We start from the raw sequence: 13,944 nt of genomic DNA, 5'->3' as shown, positions 1-13,944 counted from the left end.
TTGATGCTCCCCCTTCTCGTCCCTGGGGTCGCTGACATGTCTCCATGGTAAAGGCTGTGGACATTTGGTCTCTGCTCCTATTGACTCTTGTGCTGAGTGAAATTAACTTGGCCTGTTCAGCTGTTCAGTCTTGTGTTATTGAAATATCCATATTAAATTAGAATGTTTTAAAAGTATGAGTGCTATACAGTTAAAAACCTGGCTCAGGAGCATACCAGATTTGCATCATATTGCTACGAGCACAACTGAGCTTGTCCGGATGTGTTCACACTGTGCATTTGGGATTTGGGAGACTCTGGGTGATTAGATTCAGAGATCATCAGCCAGAGAGCGTAAGTAATATCAGCTGTCTCCAGAGGAGATAGAACAATAGGGAAATAAACTATGGATCGGGCATCAATCTTTCATGAGGATGAAAAGGAAATTGCTGTATCCTGGGAATTATGGTTTATTTGTGTGTTTCTCAGATGAAGGGAGGAGATCTGTTTCATACACAGGTTTTAGATGAAGTTAAGAGTGTGCAGCAGTATATTAAATAAGAAGTGAAGTGCTTGTGATGCAGTTGCCTTTTGTGGACCACAGGAGCAAAAACAAGCCCTGGCTTGCTCTGTTGAATGTATTGAGTTTAGTGAACAGGACATGTGGAGGGGATACATTTTGCAGAGAAATGCTTGAATCTTTTATGTTATAAAGGGGTGTGTGAGCTTTCCAAGTTTTGTAAACTAACAAGGTATCTGCTTTCAAAGATTGCTTGCAGTCTGCTTAAGTGAGCAGTTCTTGTGTGAAAGTTGACGTCCTCTGTGGAAATGGCCTTAATCTACTGGCCGTAGTGAATTGTAATGCTTTTGAATTTACTGTATTAGGGAGTTAATGATTAAGGACTTACCATTGGCCTGTGTATTTTCTTGTTTATCCTGTGATTTTGAGGGTACAGAAGAACTGTTTCAGGTGATATTTGCCCTGCCAAGTTTGAGATAAAAAGGGGTTGGTAAAAAGGAAAGCTGGCCTGAGTAGTCAGCCCAAAGGGAGTGGCAGCAGCTCAACACAAGGAGAAGTGGTCACAAATATATGTTAAAAGAAAAAGATTAAAACAGAGTCTGTGATTGTCAGATATGTATTTGTATCATTGTGCACTACTGGGTTTCAGTGCCTGCTTAACCAAGGACTCTATTGTGTGATTTAGAAGGGAGCTGTGTTCACAAATCCAGTGGTGTCTGTTCTAACGATTGTTCAGATATTACTTCAATAGGTTCACGTTTGGTTATAAAGTGCCATTTGTTATTTTATCTTCTGATTATGGACATAGCTCACCTCATCTATTAATCTCTTCAATACTGTCATATCAGTATTGAGTTTCCAGTTTTAGGTAGTTCCTTGCAAGTTACGCTATAAAAATATGCATTATTTTAAAACACTACTTTGTAAGATCCAAATAAATTTTCTTACAATAACAATAATTACCAGTTTCTTGGCCTTAGGTTTATTTTCCTTTAAGATTAAAACACTCTCAACTTTCTTAACTAATAGGAAATAAATATCACATATGTGAGCCAAGATTTTTTCTGTAATAACACGGCTTACCAGTTCTGCAGTTTGGTCAGTGTTGTCAGAAGAGGGAGCCCTCACACTTTTCAAAAGATTCCCTTGAATGTCAATTAATGTGTGGAAGTAAAATTCCTGTTTGTACAGTGAAGTAAATTTGGAAGTTTGGATTTTTTTTTTGTTTCTTTTGAAAATTCCATAGAACTTGTACTTAGAACATAGAACTTGTTCATAGAACAATATATGTAAAGATCTTGGTGGCTTATTTACTTCAGACAGTTTCATTGTTCTCTACAGAATTGCCACAGTGTCATATTAATTTGGTTTGCCATATGTTTGTTAATATTAGCATACAGGCTTAGGATTTCTTCAAGTTATTACTTAGTGGATGAAAGTTATTAGTGCTAACGTTTTTCTTTGTATGTGCAAAATTCTTGTCACTTGGAAGTCATCCTTGCATCTGTTTTTCCAGAACTTACCTAGAAGCCAGGAAAGCATAAGCAACAAGCAGAAAAGGAAATGTGAGGAAACCACTATGGAAGGAGCTGTATTGAAACCCACAATGTGTTATAGATGGGCTTTATTTCTGGGAATGATGATGGGCTGGGTATTAAGTACATGCTTTTGCTCAACAGTGCTATGACTCTTGCAGTTTTTATTTTTCTTTCTTCTAGATTTGCCTCTCCACTTCCAGGCAAGACCAAGTTATTTTTCTTTTTTCCAAGTGCATGAAATATAAAGTCTGGTTAAGTCATGATCTGTGACAACAGCAACTTTATCTAAAGGGAAAAGTGAGGGTCTATCGTTTGACAGTTCTGTGGTTTGCTGCTTTAGATTGGGCCTGCTTGTGCTGGACATGCTTTATTTTTATTATATTGCTTTAAAGTCACTTAGATCTTAAGCATAATTCTTGTTAATGAACTCTTCCTCTTACTGCTTACATCTGCTGTGCTCTTTCAGGAACAGAAGGGTGTTTAAATCTGAAAATGGCATAGACCAAAGATTAGGTTTAGGTAAATTTGTGTGTCACAGGCAGAGATCGTCTCTGAGCTTCTGCAAGTGGTCTGAAAAATGGATCACTATACGTCTTGCAGATTCAACACAGTGTATCCAAAACTGTTTTTATTTGTCTGAAAACTTTGACTTTAATCATCTCAGTGGAAAGTTTGGGAAAAAGAGAAGATACAGTGAGAGGAGTCAGGAATGGTGTAAAGGTCTGTAATAGTTTCCGTAGGAGGAATATCTAAGTTAGTTAGGATCATTTCACCTTTTCATCTTAGTTGAGGGGCATGAATAATGGGTGTAACAGTGGTGTCCAAAATGAGTGTTGGAGAGGCTGAAGAGGAAATGACTGATTCTTCTAGTACAGCAGTTAAGGGACACCAGATGAGTGTTCCTAGCAGATAAGGGTTTCAACACCAGACAAAAGTAATTATTGAGATACTGTAGAGAAGGCTGTGGAATCCCTTGGCAGGGGAGCTAGAGGATGCTGTGGCCCTACATCAGGTTTTGAAGGAATTTGGAGAAATTGCTATTACAAAGATCTTATTGACACCCACAGAGATATTTTGATGGGCTCTGGGAATTTCTGAAACTGATTACTGAAAGTGAAGAAGTGCTGCTGATTACTTGCGTTTTTTGCTGTTAGACTTTTCTAGGAATCTTTTGTTGATGTGCTTTCATTGTTGATGTGCTATTGCTCTGTTTAGTCATGCAGGGTCTGTTGTTGCATAGTGTGCAATATGAGATGTTGCTGACAGAAAGGTATGGCATCCATACAATAGCCTTTTTTAAGAGGGGAAAAAAATACTAAAGGTCATTGACATTTTAAATGCTTGAATCACTTAAGGCACTTATGCCTTTCAAAATTTGCTTTGCCAGGCTCTCTTTAAACCCTTGGTGCCTACTTGACTCAAGTAGGTCTACTCAAAGGGGATATGCTATCAGTATCTTTACAAAGTCACTTTCCACTGTGTAATACTCAGTTTCCAACTGTTAGATTTGCTTCTGGTATAGAAAAAAGCATGTGTTTGTCTGCAGTGCCTGTGTATGGATGCCTTGTGGTCTTTTTGTCTTTAGGGAAAGCTGTTTGAAGCCAATCAGTCTATCTAATGGCCAGTAATTGCATATTTGCTGTTGATTCCCATGTAAATTCAGCATTCAGGAAATCCTTTTATATTATGAAAGAAGTTGTATAACTTTTACCTTTGGATTTTCCTATGAGATTGAAAGAAAAATGATAATGATTTCTAAAAAGACCAGCCTCTTCCCTTTTTATAAGTAATTACAGAGAAGAACCTTCAGCATGAGGGAAGAATGCACCAGACCACTTTATCTGTGCTCCTTTCTCCTTTTCCAGTCAAGCGTGAGTTCACTGGTTTTAGCCTCAAAACTTATTGTTAGCAGTTGGGGTTTTTTTGTGGCACAAATCTCAGCTTATCCTGAGGTCTGATAAAAAGCCATGTAGCAAAAATACAAAGTCACTTGTCAGACTGAAGGAATGAATATATTGCTATTTTTCTTCACCCTTTAAAAATAGTTGTCACAGAATTACAGCTGTAATTAGTTTTGATACAAGATTAGAAAATGAATTAAATTTCTCACTTCTCCCCACTAAAATTTACACAATGGGTGCTGGTGGATTCTGGATCCTTTTAGAAGTCCAGAACAGCTGGGATGTGAGACTTTGTTACCATCTGCTTTTAAATGCAAGTCTCTTATTTGTCAGTTTTTAGAACTTCACTTAATGCCTTTTTAAAATTTTCCATAAATATAATTTAAGAATACATAAACTAAGTAATAAGATAAATATGTAAAGAATTTAATTCATAAATACAGCTTTTTCTATTTTCCCCAAATGCCAAACATCCATATTATATATGTTTTGGTCTTCCAAAAGTCTGGTTCCCTTTTCCTGCAAAATTGAAGTTAGCTATTGTACTAGAAATTGGTTTTTGTTTTCACAAATCCTTACCATTTTAATTTTGACCTAGCAGTATTTATGTGGGTATGTGCACACACACTGTCTAAAATACCACTTTTTCTATTGCAGGTGTTGTGTGCAGGTTCTAGAATGTAAGAGAGTATTCTGAAAGTGAGGACTGATGGAGCTTGTTACAATGAGTCTTGTTTCTGTTAGTCAATGCTTTGCACTTAAGAATAATTAAAATAAATAGAAGAACACTGATGTATTTTGCTGAAACGCTTAGCACACGTGTGTTGCTGAATTGTAGTGCAAACCTGTAAAACCTGGGATAGTATCTACAGAATGTGCTTAGTGCACTTTTTAACCAAAAAGTGTTGCTTCTCATTTAAATGTATGCTCTTACCAGTGTACTAGCACTTTTTGCCTGAACTTGTTACTTTTCAGAAAATGTCAGATACAAGTAATTGAGTTGAGACAGAGCATACTAAACGATAGAGAACTGAGCAGAACAATAAGATGTGCAAATATTGGTGGTGTGTCTGCTTCCTCTCTAGGAAGAATTGGTTGCATTTTGAGATAACTGAATAAAATTAAGAACTGTCTTGTCAATGAAATACTCTACTTCAATTGCAAAATTGCCACGGAACCACCCAGCCTTTGTGGGTATATAGTTTTATGTTTAATAACCTCAAAATTAACTTAAAAATTTTTTCAAATTACCTGGGCAGTTTTGAAAAATGTGCTTCCAATGCAAATGCAGTATAGTCTAGTTGGGTTATGGTTGAGCTTTAGATTTTCATTCATTTGAAAAAGACCAAACACAAAACACTGCTACAGTTAAGTATGTGTGTATCTTAGGAAATCTTTATGTTCTAATAAGGCTTCACCCCACTCCCGTCTCCTTGTGGATCTTATGAGCTATGTCAGTCTTTCCTGTATGTTTTGTTATTTGAATGACCTACTTGAAAAAGTGATTACAGCAATCAGTGATTCTGGAATTGAAGGAATTTTGAAGTACCAAATTGTTCTGGTGACTGGGTTTTTGATAAATCATTTTTATAATTGTCTGGACAGTACTAACAGAAGTGAGCATTGTATAGAGATGTCAGCATTACAAATGTAGGCTTTTAAGCAAGAAACAGAATGTCCCAAGGCTGAAAATAGCCTATCCATTGCTCCTTGTTGGATTTTACTTCAGTCCAGATGTTTTCAAGCAATTTTCATTACATCAGATTACCTTTTTAAAATCTAAACTGAAAGGGTCTTTTGAGTGTGCCGTGAAGGGTTTTCTTTTCACAGCAGCAGAAAGGAATTTATTCCCATATTGAACAAAAAGGTGAGCTTTTCTGTGGTGGGGGGAATATGCATCTTGTACACATTCAAAACATTAGAAACTAAGCATTGTAGAGGAGCAAGAGCATTGAATTACAGGCTTATTCTTAGTTTTCTGTACTTTCTTGGTAGAACAGTTGAGTATTTTTAAGTGGTGTTTTGTAAGCACTGTCGCAATGATTGTTCAGTTGGAATTACCAGGGAAGGGAAATCTGCACATAGCAGGTGCAGAGATATAATTATATTGTGTCTCAAGTGCTTGTGGATACTTAATGCTTTAATAAAGATCTATGTAAAGACACATTCTGAGCATCTCTTTCATAGTTTTTCACTATGAAACTATGTATTGAGAACATTCCTGTTTGAAAAAGAAAAGAAAAAAGCCCTAGTAAATGTAAAAGTTCTGGGTTTAAAGGCTGCCTTCTGATATTTGCTTTGTTTTGTGTTGGGGTCAGACGACTGTTGAATAGATTTCTTGACTTCCATTGGATTATGTGTAAGTCATCATTTGTCTGTGCTCACCTATGTATCCCAAATGAGTATGAGAAGCTTCTTTTGCTTGTGGGGGGGCTTTCCTTATCTGCTTTGTGCTTTTGCATTTTTAAAAATTTTATTTATAATGTATCAAGCAGTTAGAATAAAAAAGCCCCACAAAACTAACCCTGATGATCAAAGCTTTCAAGAGAAATGCTTATTGAAAAGGTGTGCATGTAAGTAGGGAAGTGATGAAGAGGCATTGGAATTGTTAGGATGACTATGAAGTGTAAATGAAGTGTATTATAACTATATTCCTGATTTTTTTCTCCTTCCTTTTCATCTGAAAAACTGAATTTGCTTATATTGCTTCCTAGGAGGGTTTGTTACTGCTGCTATGCATTCTTTAAAGAGCAGGTTTACAAAGGTGCAAGGTGTGTACCCTCAAGATGGTCTGAGGGTCTTATTTGGCCAATATAATAGTAATTACCGAATATATTTCTTTAATTATTGGTCATTTTGAGTCTGTAAAATACTGCAAGTAAGGCAAAAAACGGTCTATAGATTTTTTAGAATCTGCAATGGTATTGTGTTGATTTTTTGGGGGTTTTTTGATTTTGTGTTTGTTTTTTGTTTGTTTGGTTGGTTTTTTTTCTTTGTTTTTTTATTTTCCTGGCATGTTAAAGAAAGTACAGTTTTCATAAGGGTAACAGTTGTGTTGTCTCATGAAGCTTTTCATGCCAAGGTTTCTAAACTGGTTGCAAAACATATTTCGTATCTGATGGCTTTGAAATGCTTCTACACTATGTTTTTGAAAAATGTTTTTAATATCATAGCAGTAGTAAATATTTTTCCCTTATTTCTGTATTCAGAGAGATAAGTATGCCTGGAAACATCACTTTCACTTGTAACTTGTATCAGGCAGGTGAAAGGGTTTTATTTTTCCCTCATATTACAGTTTTGCTGTGGAGACAAGGTCATTGTCCTCTCCACTGCTCTACTTCCCAAGAATGACTTGAAAGTAGCTAGAAAGTAGTATTTGACTTTTCATCCCAGAACTCTGCCACTGCTTTGGAAATGGTTGTGATGCTTCTACCCATGATAGAATTATGCTGCAAGAGCATACAGGTAGAAGCTACTGGTGGCCTGAAGGGTAGTGAAAATGGCTGAGGTTAGATTGCCAGTTCCTTGGAAGTATAAACTGGGCTTCTAAAACCATTAAGAGGAGATTGAAAAATAAACACATATTCTTCTCTCAGATTTTATTTAGAATGTTTAAAAGCTTTGAGAGCAACGCAGCAGTTGTTAAGGATGATACACCTGAGAGATTGATTATTCCAGGGTTAGATTGGCAGAAGACATGAATGAGCCTTTGGGGGGAAAAAAATTAAACAAAACCAAATTAACCTCTGCCTTGTAAGCTGTCTTCTTTTTTCCTTTTGAAGTGTCAGTTTGTGGTTTTGATAAATGTCAGAAGCATTCTTGTTCTCAAATAAGATCCTTCTCTGCATAATCCAGTGTTACGGTTTCTTTCTTCTTTCCTCCAAAGATTACTTTGTCCTTCCTTTTGTTTCTAATCAGACAAGTGCTCAATAGATGGGATGGATTTGACAGCTAAGTGTTTCCTACTGAATTAGTTTTGTAAGGGAACTAGAGGAGGCAGATGAGAGTATTCTTTCCTGCAGCTTTGGAAGTTCATTGACTTAATAAAATGGGAACTAAAATGCCCACATACACACACACACCACACCTCCTACCCTGCTTTTCTTCTATGTTTGTCTTTTTAGTATGTGCAGTATTGGACATTATGATGAAGAGTCTGTTTTACAGAGGCATATGAGTTCCTGGGCTGCAGCCTGGTGTCTCTATCTAGGTGTGAGTATGCTCACAGTTGTGGCACAATGTCTTTAAGTAGAGTTGATCTCCCTGTTCAGAAGAAAAGGCTTTGTAGAGAGTACTATTTAGTGAAGCTTGTTTTGGGGGTGTAATTTAAATAGATTAGTTTTTATAGTCACCTAATAAGAACTTTTGTGGATCTTTTTGTTGTGTATGTGTTTTTTTGTTTATTTGTTTTTCTTCAGCTGTTCCAAATAACAGACTGAAAAAGTATGTGTTTAGAATTCTATATGTTATAGGCACTTATGACAAGGACTAGAGGAAGAAAGGGAGTACAGATTGCCAGTCTGAGGTTGGTTACTTTCAGGTAAAAGACTCCAATGTCATAAACAGTGGCTTAGTTGTTTTGTTGGCACTGGGGAGTTCTAGTCATGGATTTAGACTCCACCATATTTAAGTGTTAAACAATATGCAAAAAGCATGTGAGTTCTGGATGAGACAGGAGAACGACTAAGTAAGTACAGGCTGCTCTGGAAGGAGGAGAAAATGACAACATTGCTCAGGGCAATAAAGGAGCAGCCACATGTTGTGATTGAGTACACTCAGGTGTTTAAGTGTCTCAAAATCGTAGAACCATTTAAGTTGGAAAGGATCCTTAAGTTCACAGGATTCAACCAGCAACCCAGCCCTCTCAAGTCCACCACTAAACTGTGTCCCTAAGCACCACATCCACACATTTTTAAAATACCTGCAAGGATGATGCTTTCAGCTTTGAAGTATTTAATGAAGTCTTTAATGCCTTCCAAGTACCCTGTAAAAATACACAGAGATATTTTATTTGGGACAAATTGATGATAGTGAAGAATGAAAAAGAAAAAAAACTGTTCCTAAAATTAGGAGAATGAATCTACTGTAAATAGAGTACATACAAGTTATTTGGCATGTCCAATCATTTAGTTCAGCATTATCACCTCTAACCATCTAATATCTTACATTAATATCATTAGGAAACTTGTTACTGGAAAGGCAGTTTAGTGTAGTAACTGATGGTTCAGAGCACTGACAGCATGAGGCATTATGGCAGCTGTGAAGGAAAAAGTCAGAAGGTCAAAATCCATTAGAATTAGGAAATAAGAGACACATAGTCTGAAGGAAGCACTCTGGTGTTCCTCTTCATCCTTAAGAACATGATTCAATTGGTCCTTGTCCTGCCACAAAAGTTAATATGGGGATATAAAACCAAACAAATTGAAAGCATTAAGCCATTTCTGTCTTAGCATGCTTGCTGCCTGTTGGCATGATGGCTGTACCTTCCCACGTGATAGATGGAGCTGTCCAAATTTGTGTAGCCTATGTGCAGTTTGTTTGCTTTGATGAGCTGTCAGATTTAGATTTAAACTCTCTACCATCACTATCACCCCATGCTACCTCAGATCCTTCTTATTAGGCCTGTCAGGCATATTCGTCTGCTGCATTTTGGAGGACTGGTTTATGACAAGAGGCCATTACTTACAGCCGTGTTTAGTCAGGACTCTTTGCTGCAGGATAAATGTTCATTTTGCTAAATTGCAATGCAGGTTTGGCCAAGAGCTCATACCTCTGCTACGGCTCACTGAGCCATTTGCATCTTAGGAATTGGAGCCCTAAGTCCTGTTCATTTAATCAGTCAATCCAGTGAAAATAGTGATGAAATTGCCAAATTATTTCTTTGGTAAAAGGCAGGTCATGCTTTGCAACTCTGACTCCATATACTTTTCCCTCAGGGTATAACCCCTGCATGTATTTAATTCCTACATATTTTGCATGATTGGAGCACTGAATAAAGTCAGTGTATTTGTGGTTTTATTTCAAATACTGAAGGAAGCTGTGAAGGACAATAATGCCTAATAAGGAAAGGAGAAACTGATCAATTGTTCAAAACCAAAATTGCTTTCGTACTTAATGTATTTTCCTTTATCAAAACTTGTTGACAATCATTTCATATTTTAGAATTCCTTAAGTTATGGAACAAATGTTTGTTCTTTTAAAAAGTTGTTTGTTCATTCTTTTAATGTTTGCAGAGTTGTAGCCTTGGAAAGGTTGTACACAATTAAAAGCACATTATTGAATTCATATAGACATTACTGTACTAGCAGATTGACTTCCAAGTGAGGTGCTTGTTTTAACAACTTCATTCTGACTAGAACATTGCTGCTTTTTTAATGAGAAGAGTTGCAACTGATACCTGCCTTTGTAGCCCAGTGGCAAGGGTCATAACTGGTTCTTTGTCCCTTACAACCCACTGCACACACCTAATAATGCATGACTTTTTGGTAGGCTGCTTTGACTTATTACTGCATAGACTACCCCCACCACAGGTGATTTTCCTGTAGAATCAGCAAGATGAAGGGTCTCAGGAAATTGTCAGATGAACATGGGAGCTGATGAAATATGGTGTTGTGTGTGTGTGTGTGTTTTTGAGTGGATAGAATGACACATCCTTCTTTCAGCAGCATCAAATAGGTAGAATGTGTAATGTCACTCTAAATACACTGGATTTTACATCAGTACATGTCACTGCTTCCTGAAGAGAGTTTTCTTCTAAATAAATCTTCCTTCATTTCTTTGGCCAGGTGTTCTCTGGGCAGATGCTAGGTTCTCCAGGTTGGTATTTGCATTGGGGGATGTCTGCCAAATGTAGCTGTGTTGTCAGCACTCCACGTCCCTGAATCCTTTTACTTCCCAAGACTGGGTGTTCTTTTTTTGTTGCTTTCAAAGCCTGAAAAGACTGTCACAGGTAACAGCAGGCTCTGTGTTGCACTCAGCATAGCTGAGAATATGCAGTGACAGTGGTGGGTCTACAAAGTTGCACCTGCTAGTGGTCAGAAGAGGCTGTGAGGGCCAAGCAGCCAGGGATTTGCAGGTGCTCTTTTTCATAGAAACCTCAAAGGAATGTTACCTGTGCAGGAAGGGTCTGTGAGCAGATGGGGTAAGCTTTAGTTATATGGATCTGGCCATTTGATAGAAAACAGTGCTGAGTTACAAGTTTCTTGACAAGGTCTGTGATTTCACAATTATTGTATTTTTGAAGTTGTGGGGTCCTCATGGCACCTAACACTTTTAAAAAAAATCACTTCTTTTACATGTAAGAATAATGAGAAGCCAATGAGAACACTTTGGGCAGTAGTGAATCTAAATTTTGATATTTTTCGTTAGTGGAAGTCTAGTAAAAGTCATGCATAGAAATACTATAGGAAAAAAAGTATACTCTGGTACATCATTAGGAAGGTAAGAAGAAGAAAAAGTAGGATTTCAGAGTTGAAGAAGTGACCTTTATAGTCAAGTATTTTGCATCAGAGCTGAGCTGTGCAATTGCTGGCCTGCCTGTTTTAGGAAGAAATTGTCTCATGCTATTATGATGTTGTTTTCAAAGAAGCATAAAGAAAAGGTTGAAGTCTTGACAGCTGTGACAAAGTCCGGTGCCATAATGTGTCACCAGATAAGTGATACTGTATAGTCGGTGGCAGTCAGCAAAGCATAGCAGCCACTATTTATATGTCAACTTTAAAAGAGAGGAAGTGTTGCCCGAAGGGAAGAGAATATCAGAATTTGACAGCCTGGTAGACATCTGAGGTTAAATGTCAGTTTTTGAATAGCTGTAACTTACGTATTCATTTTATGAGTTGAGATCTGAAATTCCAGACTTTAAATGCTCATTTGGTTGCTTTATGGCACTTAAAAACATTGTGCCTAAGAACAGAGCAAAGTTTCCTGCTAGAGCAGATAATGTTAAAGGTTAGGTCACAATTTTCAGTGTTTGACTTACACTGGGAAAATATGTAGGTGCATATGTAGCTAGCAACAGGAAAGACAGATGCATGTTGCTAATTTCCTATTATAAAAATAAATTTACTTTCAGAAGTAGTTTGAGTATTAATTAGATTCCTCGTCATACCAAATGATTTTCATGTTTCCCGGGCTTGCTGTTCTGTGTAAATTCTTGTTTCATTTTAAAAATTAAATGAAACCCTCATTTTTATTACTCCACAAGCAGTATATACAAGGTATAGAAAGTAACTATGTAGGTCTTGGGGTTTTGCCCAAACAGAAGTTGTTTGTGCTTTGAGCATTTGTTTGTTTGGTTTTTAACTTCCTGAGTACTCTTATCCCTTTATATTACTTGGAGCGGCAGAGAACAGAGCCAAGATGTTTCTACAGTTATTTTAATGATCTTGGAAGAACAGAAGTTGTTAGCCTTCAAACAATATTTTCAGTGTTTATGAGGAACAGCGTGTCTTGAGTCAGAGGCACTATATTTTCCTCTTCTCAAGAGAATTGCCAGTGTCTTTTTTATATTTCGAAGTCTATGTGAAACTTTCCATGGAAATGTGATTTACAAAGCCCAGGTAATATGACTAAAAAGATCTCTCCATGTGATTTCACATTAGTCTTAAGTTTTGCAGAGATTGAAGTTGATAATACCTTCATGCTGTTTAATCCATTCTGTCTGCTGCTGGTTTTGTGCAAAATTGGTATCAAATCAATTTTCTAAGTGTTACTTGAAAAATAATGTTCTGTAGTTATAAAGCAACTACTTCAGAATTTTAAGGATTTTAATCTAGAAATTGGAGAAGGTAGTGGTCTCAAATACAGCTTCCCTGGATGCAGGGGAACGAGGGAGGCAGACAACTGAGCTGTGACCTTTGTCTTCTGTTCCCCAGCTGTAGTGCAAGTTGTGTGTTCTCTTCTTTTTTTGCTTTTTGCCTTGAATGCAGCATGCAAATCTGACAGCCAGTCACATCTGATGCCTGTTTCTGCAGATAACAGGAAAAACTTCCACAGCATAGGGAGGTGAAGAATTTGCTTTTCTCTTCATCTCCCTTCGGCCTGCTTGCTCATTGAGCAGAATGAGAGTTTTGAGGCTTTTGTGCTGCTTCACAGAGTGCAACTGCGCCACTTTATGTTGCATTTCTCTTTATAACCTCCTAGCCTTGCCTTTCTTAGAAGAGCATTGCCTGCCAGAAAGAACCTCTTGCATCTTTGAAGAATAGGTGTGTGATACATGAATAGGTGTGTGGGTGGATTCATCTAAGCCCTGCATGCAGGATGTTGAGCTCAGAACTGGCAGTTGCAACTTGAAGGGAGATCCTGGACTTGCTCTGAATATATTGGCTTGATGGGCTTTGGCAGCCAAACACATCAACACTGGGCTTAAGTGTCAGGGGGAACTGAGAACAGGACAGGAAAGGTTTGATGTGGTTGGTTCTCAGGTATAAAAACTTTGAGAAGCCTCGTGAAGCATTTGTTTTCAGCATTGTTAATTCTGGTCTCCCCATCTCAAAAAGAATGTTAGAAGAGAGGGAGAGGCAGCTGAAATAGTCAAAGTATCAGCTGTCCTACAAGAAGGGACTGGAAAGATTGCAACTTCAGCATATGGGACCAGGCAGGCTGCACCAGTTATGTAATCCGGTGGTTCTGATTCTTGAGGGAACATGGTGGGCATGGATGGCAGAAAATGCCCAGGATTGCATCCACTTGCAAAGGATTTCCTGTTGCTGCTGCAGAGGCCCAGTGATCTGAGCCTTAATAGGTTTTATCTGTCCTTAATAGGAGGATGTCACAGGTACTTGTCTTGGACTGTGACCTGAATATGAAATTCAGGTAAATAGTTCCAGTACTTCTGTGCTTAGCTAGTGATTTTTCAGATGAGAATTTGGTTCATTGCCTTGGAAAGAGTCAAATAATAACTTATTCAAGGCTTCTTTAAAGGGCATTTGGTGACATATTCCCTCAACTGCAGCTTTTGAGGGTTGTTTCTGTATTTCAGTCAGTGGATTATAGCATGGTAAATTCAG

At 37.6% G+C, this 13,944-nt stretch overlaps 1 protein-coding gene across 2 annotated transcripts in view; it reads left to right on the top strand.

Moving 5' to 3' along the window:
• Positions 1-13,944, top strand: part of PARG (poly(ADP-ribose) glycohydrolase) — a 60,546-nt gene that overhangs the window by 12,597 nt on the left and 34,005 nt on the right. The window lies entirely within an intron of this gene.

The sequence above is a fragment of the Lichenostomus cassidix genome, chromosome 6 (assembly GCF_008360975.1).
Source record: "Lichenostomus cassidix isolate B80296 chromosome 6, HeHo_3.0, whole genome shotgun sequence".
NCBI lineage: Eukaryota > Metazoa > Chordata > Aves > Passeriformes > Meliphagidae > Lichenostomus > Lichenostomus cassidix.
This window is presented reverse-complemented; position numbering and strand designations above follow the sequence as displayed.